This window comes from Monodon monoceros, unplaced genomic scaffold (assembly GCF_005190385.1).
Source record: "Monodon monoceros isolate NGI ecotype Baffin Bay Population unplaced genomic scaffold, NGI_Narwhal_1 Super_Scaffold_12, whole genome shotgun sequence".
Lineage (NCBI taxonomy): Eukaryota > Metazoa > Chordata > Mammalia > Artiodactyla > Monodontidae > Monodon > Monodon monoceros.
Genome location: NW_021703768.1, coordinates 103,646,573 through 103,662,892, shown reverse-complemented (window position 1 = coordinate 103,662,892; position 16,320 = coordinate 103,646,573). Strand labels below are relative to the sequence as shown.

The 16,320-nt window shown below is 38.1% G+C and overlaps 1 protein-coding gene across 9 annotated transcripts in view; it reads left to right on the top strand.

Annotated features, from left to right (window-relative positions):
- The window catches only part of ZNF608 (zinc finger protein 608), a 744,094-nt gene that overhangs the window by 422,929 nt on the left and 304,845 nt on the right, over nucleotides 1–16,320 (top strand). The gene's annotated exons all lie outside the window — the stretch shown is intronic.

Genomic DNA, 16,320 nt, shown 5'->3' with positions numbered 1-16,320 from the left:
GCCCCAGGCACAGTTGTGCTTACCACATCTCTCTTATGTCTTTGCTCCCTTCATGTCAGCAATCCCATCAAGATGATGCCTCTGTCTCATCTTTATAACACAGACAAATCTTGCAGGTGCTGACATATGCAGGCCCCATCATTACTCCTAACTCAGGAACTGAGATCCTGCAGGCCCATCCTAACATCTGTCCTCCTGGCAGTTCCCTAACACGCCGTCCTTCTTCAAATCTCTTTTCTTTAGACCAAGTGGCACAAGATTGTTTCAGTAAGTTCAGTGGCTGACAAGACATCCCAAGGGGGAATATACATCAGTCTTCCCTTCTGTGTATACCCCCAATATTTATGAACAATTCTTTTGGAGTCTCCTCCCCCTTCCCTTGGATTTGGGGAAGGAAAACCTTCCCCCAAGAGCACTGCACTTCTCCAAAAAGCATCAAGACTGCATCCTATCAGTTTGGGCAAGTGGAGGGTATGAGAGGGGATGTTGACGGTAGATGGTAGGGCCAGTTCTGAGTTGGTTATACTCTCTAATAAACCCAATTGCTGGTAGTTCTTTAAACTTATAAGATGAGGTACTTAATGCTTTTGTCCTCAAATTCAGTCCATAGTCACAACTTCTGGACTCAAGGGAAAAAAAAAAAAAAAAAAGCACACTTGATGTCCTATTGTACTCCTAATTGGTATTACTATCTACTATCTTGTTCTTGCTTCCCATTTATTTCTGGGAAATTGTGGAAGAACCTAATTCCCTCAAAATCAATTTTCTGAAAGCCAAGTGACCAAATGACCAACTTACCAAATTTTTCAAGTTCAATCATTTACCAAAAGCTTATTTTCAGAAACCAGTTCACCCAAAATCAACTCACTCAAGACAAGTTTGCTGAAAGCCTGTTAGCCAAAAGAAAAACTAGCCAAATTAAAGATTTCCCAAATACTTGTTTTCTGTTATCTGCTTAAAGTTTACAGCAAAGTTATTTGGAAAATTTCAAGTCTTTAAGGCTTTGTTATGAAGTTTTAGTTTATATTTAGTTTTCGATTAAGTTTAAGCTTATGTTTAACTGTAGCCATTTCATCCAGTTGATTATGCAAGAGATTTGTTAGTCCCTCAACATTGGATGTCATTTCTGTGTCTGATTCACATTTCAAACGCTGAGACTTCACAAAATATTCTTTGAATTGAGCTTTATATAAATATCTGTGAATTCTGAGAGGTCCAAAAGACAATGGACTCTATTGTGTATGTTTTAATGAAATCCACTCAATCGTTTATAAAATACTTGACATCAAGATATGCATCATAGTTGTAATTCAAAACACAGCAACAATGTGCATTTCCAAAAGCCATAGACCAAAAGTACAGAAAAATCCAGACATTAATAAGGTTTTCCTGGCCACAGTAAAATGTTTGCTGCCAAAATAAAACTAAACAACACTAGAACTTCACAACAGTCAAATATAATTTCACAGACATCTTCAACAACCATTAAAACGATTCTTTTCCATGGGAATGGCGTAAAACTTAGTAAGTAGACGTAAGAAGCAGCAGCTTTTTGTAAATTAGTGAATTTGGTAAATTGGGCATTTGATGGCATCAAATCAGGCATAATAATGAAGTATGCAACTCACACCAGGCCTGATGTTGATTCAAAACACTAGATTATAACCACACTGCTTGGGAAGGATACTTCATCATCAACCAGTGTGAGAATGACGGTTGAATATGTGCACTGAGAAAGCTTTCTTCACCCAGGAACATATATCTTGGGAATATAAAAATGAGAGAAAAATACTATACAAAGTAAATATGTGCAAAGAATTCACAAAGAAGAATGGGTAGTCCGTGGTGGCCAGGAGAGACCTGCTGGGGGCAGAATCTTGTATGTGTGGAAGGAACAGAGTATTGGCAGCATCTAGCAGAGTTAGTGGAATCAGAATTTTCCTTCGAGGAACTCGGGGACCAGCTCCCCCAGACAGGCTTCAATCAAATGGGAATAAAACCCTTGCTAATAAAAAGTAATAATATTTAAAATACTAGCTACCCTGTACCCAAAGGTAACTAAGTACCTGATGTTGGCTAGGGAAAAAAGCAACTAAGGCTGGAACTTACAGTAAAGAATGTATTCTTAAAAACCCAGAAACTTTAAAATCTGACATGCTCAGCCCCATAAAACAATCCCAACTGACTGTGTATCCCTCTCCGTTACTTTCAACAGTCCTGACATATTATCTGGGAAGAGGGGTGGTAAATTCTTAACTCCATGATAGGCATTTGGTGCCTAATAGATAAGGAAAGAAGAGACAATGCAAGATGAAACGGAAAACATCACATCCCAGTAAGGACATCTTCTATCTAAAGGGAAAGGAATGGGAACTCAAGCAAATAAAATCTCAGGGTAGATGAGCTCAAGGAGTATATTTGATATAGCTTTTTAATATTGAGGTTATCCAGAGTCCCACTGACTTCTGTAATGATAAAATAAGATGAACATGGGATTTTCCTAAAGTGATCAGTGCCCTGTGATTCATTTTCCTGTATGCCACCAGTGGCTGCGATGGACTGAAGTCCAGCCACAAAGCCTCTGAAGCTGGGAGATGCTGCCTGCAGGGCAGGCACTGTGCCAAGGCGCCTGGTGTGGAATCATCACAACAGCCCCGGCAGGATCAGTGTGGCTCCAGTTTACAGACAGGAAAATTGGACTTTGGAGCACTAATTAGACACATTGCTAGGAAATGACACTGACATTCCATGGTACTTTGCTACTTTGCTGTATCGACTGCATCTTATTTGATACAGTAGAACTCAAAATAAGGAAAACAATTAGGATTTGTCCTTACACCCATCACATATTTATCTGGGTTTTATTTATTCATTTTCCCTGGGCCTTAATACATTTCTAGGTAGGATGGCTTCAACTTGTATTTTACATGAAGGTGACGCTCAAAACATTTTCGTACTTCTTTTTCATTATTTGATATTTCTAGATATTTCAAATATTACTACATATTCTATGTATGAACTATTAGACTTTGTAAGGCATACTATTTTAAAGACGGAAGGAAGGAGGGAAGGAATGAAGGAGGGAGTGAGGGAGAGGGTGGGAGGGAGGGAGGGAAGAAGGAAGAAAGTTCTCTTAAATAATGATAGGTTTTCTTGCTATGGATGTAGCTAGGAGTGAGGAGATCCAGCACAGACTCAGCATCACACCGAAGTTCTCACCACATTTATGCAAGATGCTAGAGTGACATTGGTTTCTTTCTCTGTTGTCTAAACCTTAGTCTCTGAAATCTCCCTTCCGGCTCTGGGTCTTCCCATCCATGCACCCCGGGGAGACACGTGATCTGCTCACTTCCATACTTGTAGGGAAACGTGCAGCTGTGTGCCAAGCCTGTGTAAAAGCTGGCCTCTAAAGAAGATCCCATGTTGGTGCTTAAAAGAAACATGCCTTAGTAAGCAGTGTTTTTTAACTCACTGTTGGGGAAATTGTTCATTTCCCCAAATCTTTTCCCCTCAGATTAATCTCATTTCTTCTGATTCTGTTCTCAGAATACAGTTGTAATACTACTGCTAACACTTCGGACATATTCTAGGCACTAGTCTTCACCTGAAGATAGTAACGTTCTTTCTTTAACAGATATGTTACAGCTGTGGAGGTTTAACATTGCTTTTGTTCCTTTGTAAAGATGTATGTTGCAAGATGGTTTTTTTAATTGAAAGTATTGACCTATATCACTCTGAAAATCACAGGCATAACTGTCAATTTTTCATAGGCAGTCAATTTTATTGATATAGCTGAAGAAATGACATGAAAAAAATAGTCAAATGGGATTAGTATAAAATTCCAAAGCGCTCGTTGTTTAAAAGTCTCATTCAAATCAGTGGGGCTAAAGTTCATATACATTTTATTTGGTTTTGTTCTGCTTTATGTAAGTTATTTCATCCATTTTTTAAAGAGTCAGACAGAGATCCAGGGAGAAAAGGAGGCACTTGATTTTTTTAAAAATATTTTTGTGTATGTGTCTCATAAGTTGCAAAATAACATAAAATTTGGTTTTCAAAAAATGAACTCATCTGTGAGAGTTTTAAAAGAGTAACTTATTTTACTGTCAAACCTAATTAATTGGAACCTTTTTATCAAACTTTATTTCTTTTTATTTTTTAGAAATATAATTCCTTGTCATAGAATTGATATCATCACCCCTTCAGGCAAAGACAAATCTGTTTCCAACATGCTTCCATTTTACTACAAGGAAAATAAATCCAAGATTTTCCATTTTCTCTTTTTTCACTTTTTTGTATTCCTTTTCCTTTCAAGAAATATAATATAGTGCCTCTGTTTATGAGAGATACCTAGTCATTTTGTCTCTTTAGTCATTGCAATCACTTTTCTGATTTTGTTTACACATCAAATGGTACTCAACTATCTTCCTGATATTATAATATTCAGGTCCCTACCCTTTCTTCAGAATCCATTTCATCAGTTTGAAATGGACACAAGGAAAGAGTTCCGGGGCTGTCTGCACACTCAGGAGCCACTTTATAACCTCCCACCCACAATTAGACCCTCTCAGGAAAGCCTTGTGGTACTGGCTTCAGCCCTTGGCTTCATCTGTCCTCTACAAGGCCGAGGCTCCTGGTGGGCAGCAAATCTTAAAACAGCTCTTACCAAAAATTTCCCGGGTGACTATGATAGCCACTCAGTTTTAAAAGGCTGAAAGAAAGTAGGCAGCTGCTTGACTGAGTCAACATACCTTGACTCTCCCTGGCTCCTCCATCCATGCCCATTAATCAGGACTCATGGCAGACTCCCAGCAGCTGGCAGGAGGGCCATGAGTCTGTGTTTGTGTGAAGGGAAGGGAGAGAAGAGAAGGAGAGGGTGTGGCCCAGACTGGCAAGTATGAGGAAAGCCAGATGGCAATAGCACTTGATTTTGACATCCAGGTACCACTCTTGAAAGATTATGTGGCATGTCCTTGCTTTGGGCACTGTTAACAACCCTACTGGCTGTGAGTTAATATATGCCAAAGGGGTCTGAACGAGTTTTAGCTGGTTGTGGTGCATATGAACTCTTCAGAAGCTTCCTGAAAGGTTAGGGCTAGCTTGAACCAGTTAGACAGAGTTTGCCCAAGTTTTGAGTGGTCAAGTCTTGATTGAACCAGGAGGACATGAGCAGGCTGGTAAAAACCGAAAGAATGTCAGCAAAATAAGTATTTTCCAGTTGAAATAAAAATGTTATTTCTACAAATTAAGGATATTTTCTGTGATATTCTTTGATATTTGATAGTACTTCACGAGTTATAATTAGATGACTGGTTTTATATAATAAATTTTTTAAAATACTTGCCAGCATTTGTTGTAAAACATACATTATTTGTATTGAATTTTGTTTTTTTATGGTCCTGATTCAACTTCTATCTCTTCTTTAGTAAGTAATTTCTTAATTAAGAGGTGCCAAAAAATGAAGAATGAAGTTAATATGTGTACACCGTAGTCCTGAAACTTTTGTTTTGCACCACTCAACTGGCTGATTAACTTGCCTTTTTGTAAACTCTAGTATACTTCCAAGACACTATAAATAATCATGACAATATCTAATAAAAATAGATGTCATATCACAAAACCACAGCAGAGTTCAAACTTAGTTTAGCAAAATCAACAACTTGCTCACAAGACTGATGAACTGCAGTTACGTGTTTTTAGCAAAAGCATTTCTAGCAACCAGATAAGCAAGTGTCTTCCTGACATAGATGGATGATAGCACATGTGCCAGAAGCCAGTGGAAAATAGGAGCTGTCATCTAGAAAATGCCAGAGCCATTTCAAGTCCCTCTAGATTAGCACTCCATCTTCGGCTGAGCAAGATATACTGTTAGCTGAAGGTCTATTGCCAGCGAATCAGAAGAGGGCAGAGCCCTATCCTTCTCACATGACTAGATTCATCAGAGGCTCAGAGGCAGGGGATGCACATGATCACCTCCCAGCTTTTTGTAAGGTTTGTGGCATAAGAAACAAAGCCAATAAAAGTTCTACCATGTACGTCAGCAAAAAATATGACTTAGTCTATTCATTCTAGAGACTTACCAATGTTCAAAAACAGTGTAAGCTAGTGTAAACAGATTGTTTTTAATACCCTGCCTCATTCAAAATTGTCTTGTAGACAAGAACCTGATTATAACGTCACAAGTTTTGCTACTAATCTTGATTTAAACAGTTAAGTATTCGGAAATTCATCTTCTCAGCCTTGGGTCACTAAATAAATACTGTCTAACTGACTGACCGGTATCTAGGGAGGTAATTCTGAGGTTAAAAGGAAGGTCCGGAGTACACTGAGTTTAGCAAGACAGATTTTCGAATGCAGCTGGGTCTGCATTTCTGTAAAGCCTTCCCCGACTTGTCCTGGAGCCCTCTGGAGACCATCTCTTTGTGATGGAGCTTAATGGCTGAGGATAATATGCTGCTCTACGCGAGGTCCTCTGGCAGAGATGGAGAACTGCTGTTCCGTAATGGCCTGGCACTGCGTGGCGCACTCTTGATAATGCTGTTCTTGTGCCTCTGGGCACAGCGAGCTTGGGCATGGGCAGACTGCTGTCTCATGGTCTTCCATTGGGGCATCTCTGATTTCCGAGGATGCAACTCAGGCGCCATCAGGGAGGTCAGCTCAGACCTGTGCATGATGACAGCCTCCACGCCCGAGAGTGGAAGTCTCCAAGGGGCACCAATGGACATATCAACAGTTTTGCTGCAAAACAATAACTTCCTTATACACATTTTTCTCTGTGGCTGCGGTTAGCAAAAGAGAGAAAAAAATATTTAAAAGTGTTTGGAAGCTAAGAATGATAAAGAAACAAGCCATCCTCCTAGGGGAGAAATGACTGCCTTTCATTCCTGGGTAATTTGCAGAGGCCTTTTAACTCTACCTTGGAGCTACAGGGGTGACAATGTGGGTATAATTTAGGACGCTCTGGAATCTCCTTAAACCTATCAGGCCAAGACTTACTCACAGGTTGTTCTATTAATACTATGAGCCAGAGAATATCCAATAATATTGAGGAGGCTAACTTCAGAAAGAAATATTCTTCCAACTACTTATTTTGTCTATAATGACCAAGTTATTTGTCTTACGTGCAGTGGATAAGGAAGAAAATTCCTATTTCTGTGGCATTATAATTTGATTTCAGTTCTGTCAAGTCATATCACACAAAAGCCTCCTTTTCCCCTCCTTCCCCCACTCTTTTCTTTTTGTCAATGACATTCCCCATGATGAGCATTCCGAAAGAGTAGCTACTGCTTCTCTTGTCAACTGGGTTTTGTCAGTTCTGAACACAGGGTCTTGCTTTGCCATTTCCAAGGTCTCTTTGAAACCCAGGATCACAGCTGGTGCTTCAATCAGGAGTTCACACCGTGAAGAAGCTGGCAGTGAATCCTCCACCGAGTCTGTGGAAGATACATCATCTCTTTCCCAGCCACAACGGAATACACCTTTCATTTTCTCACTGAAAAAGACTGCATCATTCACTACTCTTTCTTGACAAAAATATTAATAACAACCCAGCCTCCTAAGGGATGGGAACATTTTGGGGTTTAAACTGAAGTGACCTTAGCGTGTCAGAATGATTTGACTTTAAGAAATACAACGGTAAATACTGTTTTTTATTGTGGTTTTAAAATCTGGTGTAGCAATAAAATTAAGGACATCTTAACTATGTCTATCATGGCAAAATATGTCACTAAGAATATATAAGTAGAGGGATTTTTTTAAGAAATATGCTTATATAATGGAATTTATATTCTTTCCCAACTTGTGGCATGGCATTTCTTTGTTTTTTATCATTTTCAGGGATAGATTATAATGGAACCTCTTTAAGATAATGTTTTTAATGTTTAAAAACTATTTTGTTTGTATATGGAGAATGAAGATGAAAGAAAACATTTAGTGGCCCTTTAGGAAGAAAAAGTATTGGCAATGCTAGGCAAATGTGATATTTGGATTTATATTTCTAGCTGAAATCAACGCGGAAAGTTAGCAGATAAATCTGAAAACGGAAGCGGAATATGGTCATACATAATAACTAAGAATTTGAAGTAAAATTCTCCTTCTTTGTTGCTAACTTCTTTTTTCAAATTTTGTGGTTTCACTGTAGTACATGTTTAACAATTAGCGTTCTAAGTTGTAACTTATTCAAAGAAAATAAGCCTTCTTCAAATATTAATACAGGCTGAATCTAAATATGCCAAATGAGGCAGAGAAGTGGTAGATTAGATGCCCCAAAATTACTTTGACCTCAATTATCTAGATACGATTTCAAGAATCACTTTACGTGGCTAAACAGCGTGTAATCTAGTCGCCTCCAACAAAATCACCATCTTCTAGGAAAACCAACCTTTCACATTCCACTCTCTTCCATTCTCAATCAAATCAGAGCCCAGGGTTACAAACATTCACCCAGCATCTTACGGGTGAGATCCATATTTCTTGGGTAATTACTTCTATTATTAATGTTATGTGTAGCAGAAAATGAGTATTTTATATACCACTTTTGTGAACATAGGTGTTTTTCAAATGAAAGATGACTATTTTTTAAAGATATTCTAATTATTACCAAATACATGTTTCTGTATCACCATATCTGAAACTAGACCAAAATCAACAATTAAAAATGTAATCAGAGTTGCTAGGGGAGGGGAAAATGGGAAGTTATTGTTTAATGGGCATAGAGTTTCAGTTTTGTTTTTTTGGGTTTTTTTTTTGCAAGTCTTGGGGAATTTATCACAATGAGCTTTTACCTGTATATATATATATATATCTGTATGTATGTATATATATATATATATATATATATATTTTAACATCTTTATTGGAGTATAATTGCTTTACAATGGTGTGTTAGTTTCTGCTTTATAACAAAGTGAATCAGCTATACATATACATATATCCCCATATCTCCTCCCTCTTGCATCTCCCTCCCATCCCCCCTGTCCCACCCCTCTAGGTGGTCACAAAGCACCGAGCTGATCTCCCTGTACTATGCGGCTGCTTCCCACTAGCAGGTTTCAGTCTTACAAGATGAAAAAGTTCTGGATTTCTGTTATACAACAATGTGAATATACTTAATGCTACTGAACCATACACTTAAAATAGTTACGATGATAAATTTTATGGGTTTTTTTTACCACAATTAAAAATTTTTTAAACATAATCAGGAGAAATATTCTCCTTTGGATCAAGGAAAATGGGCTAGGTGGGATTCATTATCTTCTTGCCAAAAGCCAGCTTTAAGTTACATGACGCAGTTATAGAGAAGGTTGGTAAAGCTACCACAGGGGTCAAGGAAAACAAGAAGCAAAGAGAAGATGATCAATGCCTTTGTCTCCTTGAATAATCTTAATTCCTGCAGAATAACTGGAATCACCTCTCAGAAAAACCTTTCACCATGAAAAGTGTGGCTGGGAAACCTGTGAAAAACACTCTTCCTAAATAATGCTTACTGATCCTTGACATGATCACTGCTTAGACATTGACACAAGGCCAAGTTTCTAAATGTCACATATACAAGAGGGAAAAGAAATTCCTTGGATGAAAGTAAAGGAGAGGGAAATAAGATTTGTTGAGCTTGCACAGTGCTTTACAAGTGATATTTCATTTGATCCTGTGAGGTAGGTAATATTATCCCATATTTCTAATGGGAGAAATTGCATCTGAGAGGTTAAGGAATTTGCCCTATTTTGTTCAGATAGTACTGATATCAGAAGAAAGGTTGCACCAATTCAGAGAATCTGATACAGTCCAATCCTCATTTCTCTGTGACACCATTTTGGAAAGTCAGGAGTGAAACTGAGGGACAGAGGCATACCTAGTGTGTCCTCTCAGCTCTCATACTCTGGATGAGGCCATACACTATGTCTGTTTATGGTCCCTGGTTCCTGGGAATCGAAGGCCGCATTCTAGAGTGACCATGGACCCCTCACCGTCCTGCATTAGCCATTATTTCAGTATCCATCCTTATGATGACTGACCATCAATACAGTAATCCTTAGACATAAACATGTGAACATGATCACACCCCTGACTTTAAGAAACTAGTGGGAAATGCTGACAGGTAATAAGTATGCTAAGCACCTGCCACAGTGGAGGTATACACATGGTTCCATGTGGGAAAAAAGTTAAAAAGCAAAATGGAGGAAGAAGTTAGTGGAGAAGGAATGGATGGGATATAGTATCTACAACCCAGGGCAATGAGAATGAGAAGGGTGTGCTCCATTCCCCAAGCCCAAGGCTCTGCCTAAGGTCCACCTCTGCCTTTTCTCTACAAGATTCCAAAAGTTTTAGAAGAGTTAAGCAATACCTAGTATATTAATTTTTGCCTTATCATTAAATACAACTGACAAAGTGACAGATCAAGAATATTTTATATCCTTTTTTCTTTTTTTTTGCGGTACGCGGGCCTCTCACTGTCGTGGCCTCTCCCGTTGCGGAACACAGGCTCCGGACGCGCAGGCTCAGCGGCCATGGCTCACCGGCCCAGCCGCTCCGCGGCATGTGGGATCATCCCGGACTGGGGCACAAACCCGTGTCCCCTGCATCGGCAGGCGGACTCTCAACCACTGCGCCACCAGGGAAGCCCAAGAATATTTTATATCCTATTATTGAGGACTAACTATAGTCCTTTATTAGGAAACAGATGTGTGTGTGGAAGTGGGGGGAAGGGAAAGTAAAAAGGGGATTGTGAAATAAGACTCTGTTATTTGTGAAAATCAAAATTTCTTTAAGAATCTTGAGTGGGCATAAACTGGCAGTGTTACCTCTCCCCATACATATTGTAAATGCATAGCATGCTAGACAATTAAAACTTCATCTTTCATCTTCTTTCATGAATTGGAAATTCATCTTCCAATTCTGTATTATTTTATATATAACATCATACATTATACCTTATATGTGACATAATTTTTCTACCAATTTAATTAGGTCACCCAAAAGGATTACCCGTAACACGCCAAACACACGATTTGTCGTGTCTATACTTGGGAAAGCAGTTTTTAAACTCCTGGTATTGCCTTGGACTTTCTTTGGATTTCTTGGATTTGATGTTCACAATCCATTGCAGTAGAAACACTGAAGGAGGGCATGTTGAATATCGCTGTAGAGAGCTAGACTAAAGCAAACTCCATAAGGTATTTTAGCGGAGGATGCAGGAAAACAACAACAAGGAGAAAGCTGGTGAGATTCACAAACTATAATTAGCTCCATTAAATGCCTTTAACTAAATTTCTAACACGCTGTTTAAAGAATGGGGACCTTTATGAGAAAATGTTGCACACCCCTTTTTTGGTCATTGTTTTTGAGTGTTAAACACAAACTACATTTACAGGTCCCATGGTTATCAGATTTATTTGCTCACAACACAGTTTCCTCAGCATTGTTTGTTATCCAGGAAATTTCACAGCTTTAGAGGACCCAGACTTCAAAGTCAAGGAAGTAGATTTGGGGCATGCGAGCCTGGGGACACCAAGGGAGACTGTTCATCAGCATTAGAAATTTTTCTTTCTTTCTTTCTCTCCCTCTCTCTCTTTCTTTCTTTCTTTCTTTCTTTCTTCCTTTTTATGCTACAGGTTGCAAATCAGAATCAGATATCTGCCCATAATTTTGAAAGCCCACATATTCATTTTCAAAGATGTCTAGATACTAGTTTATCATTTCATAAAACGTTTAGCCTACCAGACGAAACACTGTTTTATCAGTTGTTGATGGAAGAAGCCTTCCTTTGCTAAACATTGTGCAGTACCAGCAGCGTGACCCCCGGGGTCATGGGATAACAATGGTGTGCTCACGTTGGCAGGGGCCTTTTTTTTTTTGCAAGTGGCACCTGCTGTGAGGCTCTCAGTATAAATACTGAACGCCTGCAACAAATCACAGACGTTTTATGCACTAGAAAAACCGACAGGAAGTAATCACTAAAAAAAAGAAACAGTGTGGAATAGGTAGGAGAAGCGGGAGAAAAAAGACTCCTTTACCTTTGAGGGGATGTTTGGGAGAATAGATTTAAAATGCAGAATGTGAGTAGCCTTGCTGTGTGGCTCAGCTTGACCCAGGCTGCAACTCAGCCCAGCTGAGGAGGTACAGGCCTTGTAAGGAAGATGGGGCATCCTTTACATAAGCTGAGTGGGAAAACACACTTGAAAATTCCTTTGCATTGCCTTTGGTGGGTTGGAGTTCTTAACTTTTTCAGTTGTTCTCTTTATTTTGTGGCATCTAAGTGTTTCACAGAACAAGTACCCTGTAATTTTTTTAATATGAAAAGAAATGGTTTCATTTTGATGCAAACCTTTCTTATTATCCGGGGACCATTCCCTTTACACTTCCCTGGGGACTGTCCCCACCACATCCATTAGGCTCTTTCTCCTGTCCTGAACATTGACCATTGGGCCTCAGAAAAAGAACTTCATGCCTGAGTTTATCTTGTTTCCATATCAGCTTATTTTCAGTGTATTTCAAGGCCATATAATAACATTATTTTATAGACTTCTGACTAAGTGGTAACAAAGAAACTATTTGTCTCTTCTCCATTTCCCCAACAATTTCTGGACCTCATTTCAAAGAGATGCATGTCGTCGGAATGGTAATGTGCTTTTCTTTCTTCCAGAGAAACCAAAGCGTGCTGTTTGTTTTCACAGGAGTATTTATACTTAACACGTTTACATTTTAAGTCACATTTGCTTGACTTTCTAAATGACTTCTCTATTTTTTAGCTTCTCATCACATTAAAAATCTACCCCTAATGAATTCTTCGGAGCCCTATTTTTTTTTTTCATTTTTATTTTAATATTTGACAGTTTCTTTGTAGAAAGGAAAGAACATTTGAAATAATATTGGATATTTTGCCAAGTCTGTCAAATGAGGAGCACTTTCACTTTCTCAGCTCCGTCTCATTAAAATTGTATTCTAATTCTGTCTTAACTCGGTCTCTGTGCTTCATAAGTCATTGCCTGCTCATTACTTGTGGTGTGGGAGATGAAATTTATTCAAACCCAATAGCCGAGATAAAGCATTGAAAGGCAGGCAGCTGGGAGAAATGAAATTAGCCTATTTTAGTGCTTTTCCGGCTGGATTTTTGCATCACCACCCGTTATGCCACGTGTCAGTTTGCATTTGTGACACTATCTATGTTTGGTTTATAGATTTCTGTTAATACGATATTCTTAGAAATATAGAGAATCTCCCCCCTTTTGCTTTTGTCTTAGAATTGGAATGTCCCTGAGTATCTGGGTTGATAAAGAGGAAAACATGATTTTCTATAGTTTTGTATAATTATAAAATCATTAAAATTTCCCCCAAAGATTGTTTCATTGTGTTACAATTCATAATTGTGTGTCTTACAGAAAAGAACATTAGTGACAAAGAGTAAATGTTATACCCTCAGAACGGTTTGAGGGGAAATGGCTTTAGAATGCAACGTGACTTACAAGCAATTTCACATGGAATCCGGGAGGGAGCTGTGCTTTCTAACCTAACCAGTCCATCTTGAGCTTTAAATGTCATAAGAATACACTGTGGAATTCCTAATTTTGAATATAGAGGAGTTTTTGAAGAAAATTGACTAAAAGCATTGTACTTTGCCATTATGAAATTGAGTTGCTAAGGAATTATATGGTCTAATTACTAAACTTGGTATTTTTGACTACTTTGATTATGAACAGATATTGTCATTAGCTCTCTAATTAAATTGACTGCAATAACAAGCTGTAATTTAGAAATATGTTCTAAATTAGTTTCTATATGAAAGCAAAGTCTTTGTTGATCTGTGTATGTGATTAATGTCAAGTGTCATGAATTAGCTGAGGGATTTCTGTGTAGAAATATATGCATTTATATAAAAGAAAGATTCATCTACACTGAAAGTAAAAGATGGAGCTTGATTGGTGCCTAAATATAAGTACCAATGCAATTTTTTCTGATTACTCAAAGAAAATATAGGAAAAACAACACATTTCCTAGAAATGTGATGGCTAGGTTTAAGTTAGGTTTAACTGTCTATGCATACAATGCATATGTACAGTGTGTGTACCCAACCTAGAAACTTTGCAAATAATATATGCAGACTTAAATTTAAATAGAGCCCATCAAAGCATTATGTAAGATATGTGAACAAATCTGTCAAATCCATTGTAGTACAAAATTACAAAATATTTTATGTGACTAATAAATTGTGCAGATAAGCAGTGGACCATAGTTATAAACAAATTAACCTTTGATGTAGGTATTTTCTGGTAATGGTAGCTGGATTGGAAAGGTGACCCTCTTGAGAGCATTTAGCATGGTGCCTTTTTATTTGCTTTTTATCTCTTTCCCAGTGTGATACTTGGTTCATGATCTTGGTCATGCTTATACCTATTAACATTTTGTAAACCATGTAACAGAGGAGAAGGTAGAGTTATAACCTAGGACTAAACTGGAAATTACTAGGCCACACAAGCCTAAACCCTGGCATGATTTAAGAGATTCTGTCCAAAAGATTACATAATAAACTATGCTATGTGCATATATGCATATTATGTAAGTAAATCTCAGACACCCAAACTGATGTGGCCTTAAACAATTAACTACTGTAAGATTTATTCCTGAATACTCATTTATGGGATAAAGAGCAATTCTATGCTATAACTAATTTACCCAGATCCATTCAAACCCTACACTTCTACCCCTGCTTCTCCCCATCTTCTCCACTCCAGGCCCTTGGACTAAGCACTTAACTTAGTCCTTGGTTTGTATGGCCTCTACCAGGCAAGTAAAACTTCTAATAGTAATGTGGAAACCGATTTGTTATTCAAATAGAATATTTTTTAACACCAAGCTTGGGTCTATATAACCCTTGAATTTGTAACTTAAGCCTCACAGTTCTACAGACTAAGGGGCCCTGCCAAGAAATATACTGAGAAAATGGACCATATGATCCTGCAAAAGACTGTGATCTGTTTTTTCATTAGCAAAACACTTTTCCCTTTTTTCAGGCTATAAGAATCTGGTTGCCAATTATACTTAAATTATTTTATTTGGCCCCTTGATTCTTTGATTAACTGGACGTTTTCATAGAAATAACAGCTGCACCAGCAGCACGTTTTCAAAGCAACAAGGAAAGAATCTGTTCCCACTCCAGAGTCCCATGTTAGCCAGTTCCTTCTCACCAAAGGGGAACAAAAAATACCTACAGCCAAAATGAATAAAAAGGCAAAGGGCCTTTATGGATCTATTGTCAGTTTAATGCCCTGCGGTGGCCACCAGTCCATGGGGTTGTGCTCTTTCCTTGGTACTATTAGCTATATCTGTCCTTCATGGTTGTTGGTGGTGGGTAACTCTATTTAGCACCAGTGGCTGCTCTGGTCAGTGTCAAGGAGTTTTGGCCTAATCTCCTCTGTCTTGAATTTTCTTAAATATTCTGGGTTCTTAATATTTTCCCAGTAGTTGCATGCCTTCTCATGAATTCCAGCCACATTAAGGCATTTGTGATGTCAGATCTCAGAGAGTGAAATCCTTAAAAAAGTGGGGGGCCTTCTTGGATGATGTCCACATTATTCTTACAAATAGGTTCTCCCACAACCCCTCCCATTAGCTTTAGTGCATAATACATAAAACAGTATCTATCTGCTTTTCATCACTCAGGTTCAAAATTGTCTGCCCTACAAAATATTTTCTTTGCCCATTTTTGTTTTACTTTTATACAGGCATGTCTTGTTTTATTGCACTTTGCTTTATTGCACTTCACAGCTATTGTGTTTTTTACAAATTAAAGGTTGTTGACAACCGTGTGTCAAGCAAGTCCACCAGCACCCTTTTTCCAACAGCATTTGCTCACTTCATGTCTCTCTGACATTTAGTAATTCTCACAGTATTTCAGACTTTTTCATTATTATTATATTTGTTGTGGTGATTTGCAATCAGTGATCTTTGATGTTACTATTACAAAAAGATTACAACTCACTGAAGTCTCAAATGATGGTTAGCATTTATAGCAATAAAGTGTTTTTAAATTAAGGTATTTACTTTTTTTTTTTTAAGACAATGCTACTGCACACTTAATAGACTACAATAGAGTATAAACATAACTATTATATGCACTGGGAAACCAAAAAAATTGCGTGACTTGCTTTATTACATTAGCTTTATTGTGGTGGTCTGGAACCAAACCCACAATATCTCCAAGGTATGCCTGTATTTGACTTTCGTGAGATGCGATTCTATATTTCTTTGACTTGTTCCAGTAGCTGAATTATCTAAGTGCTCCTAAATATAAAGATTTTCTTTGAGAGTCCTGATTCAGCATCAGAC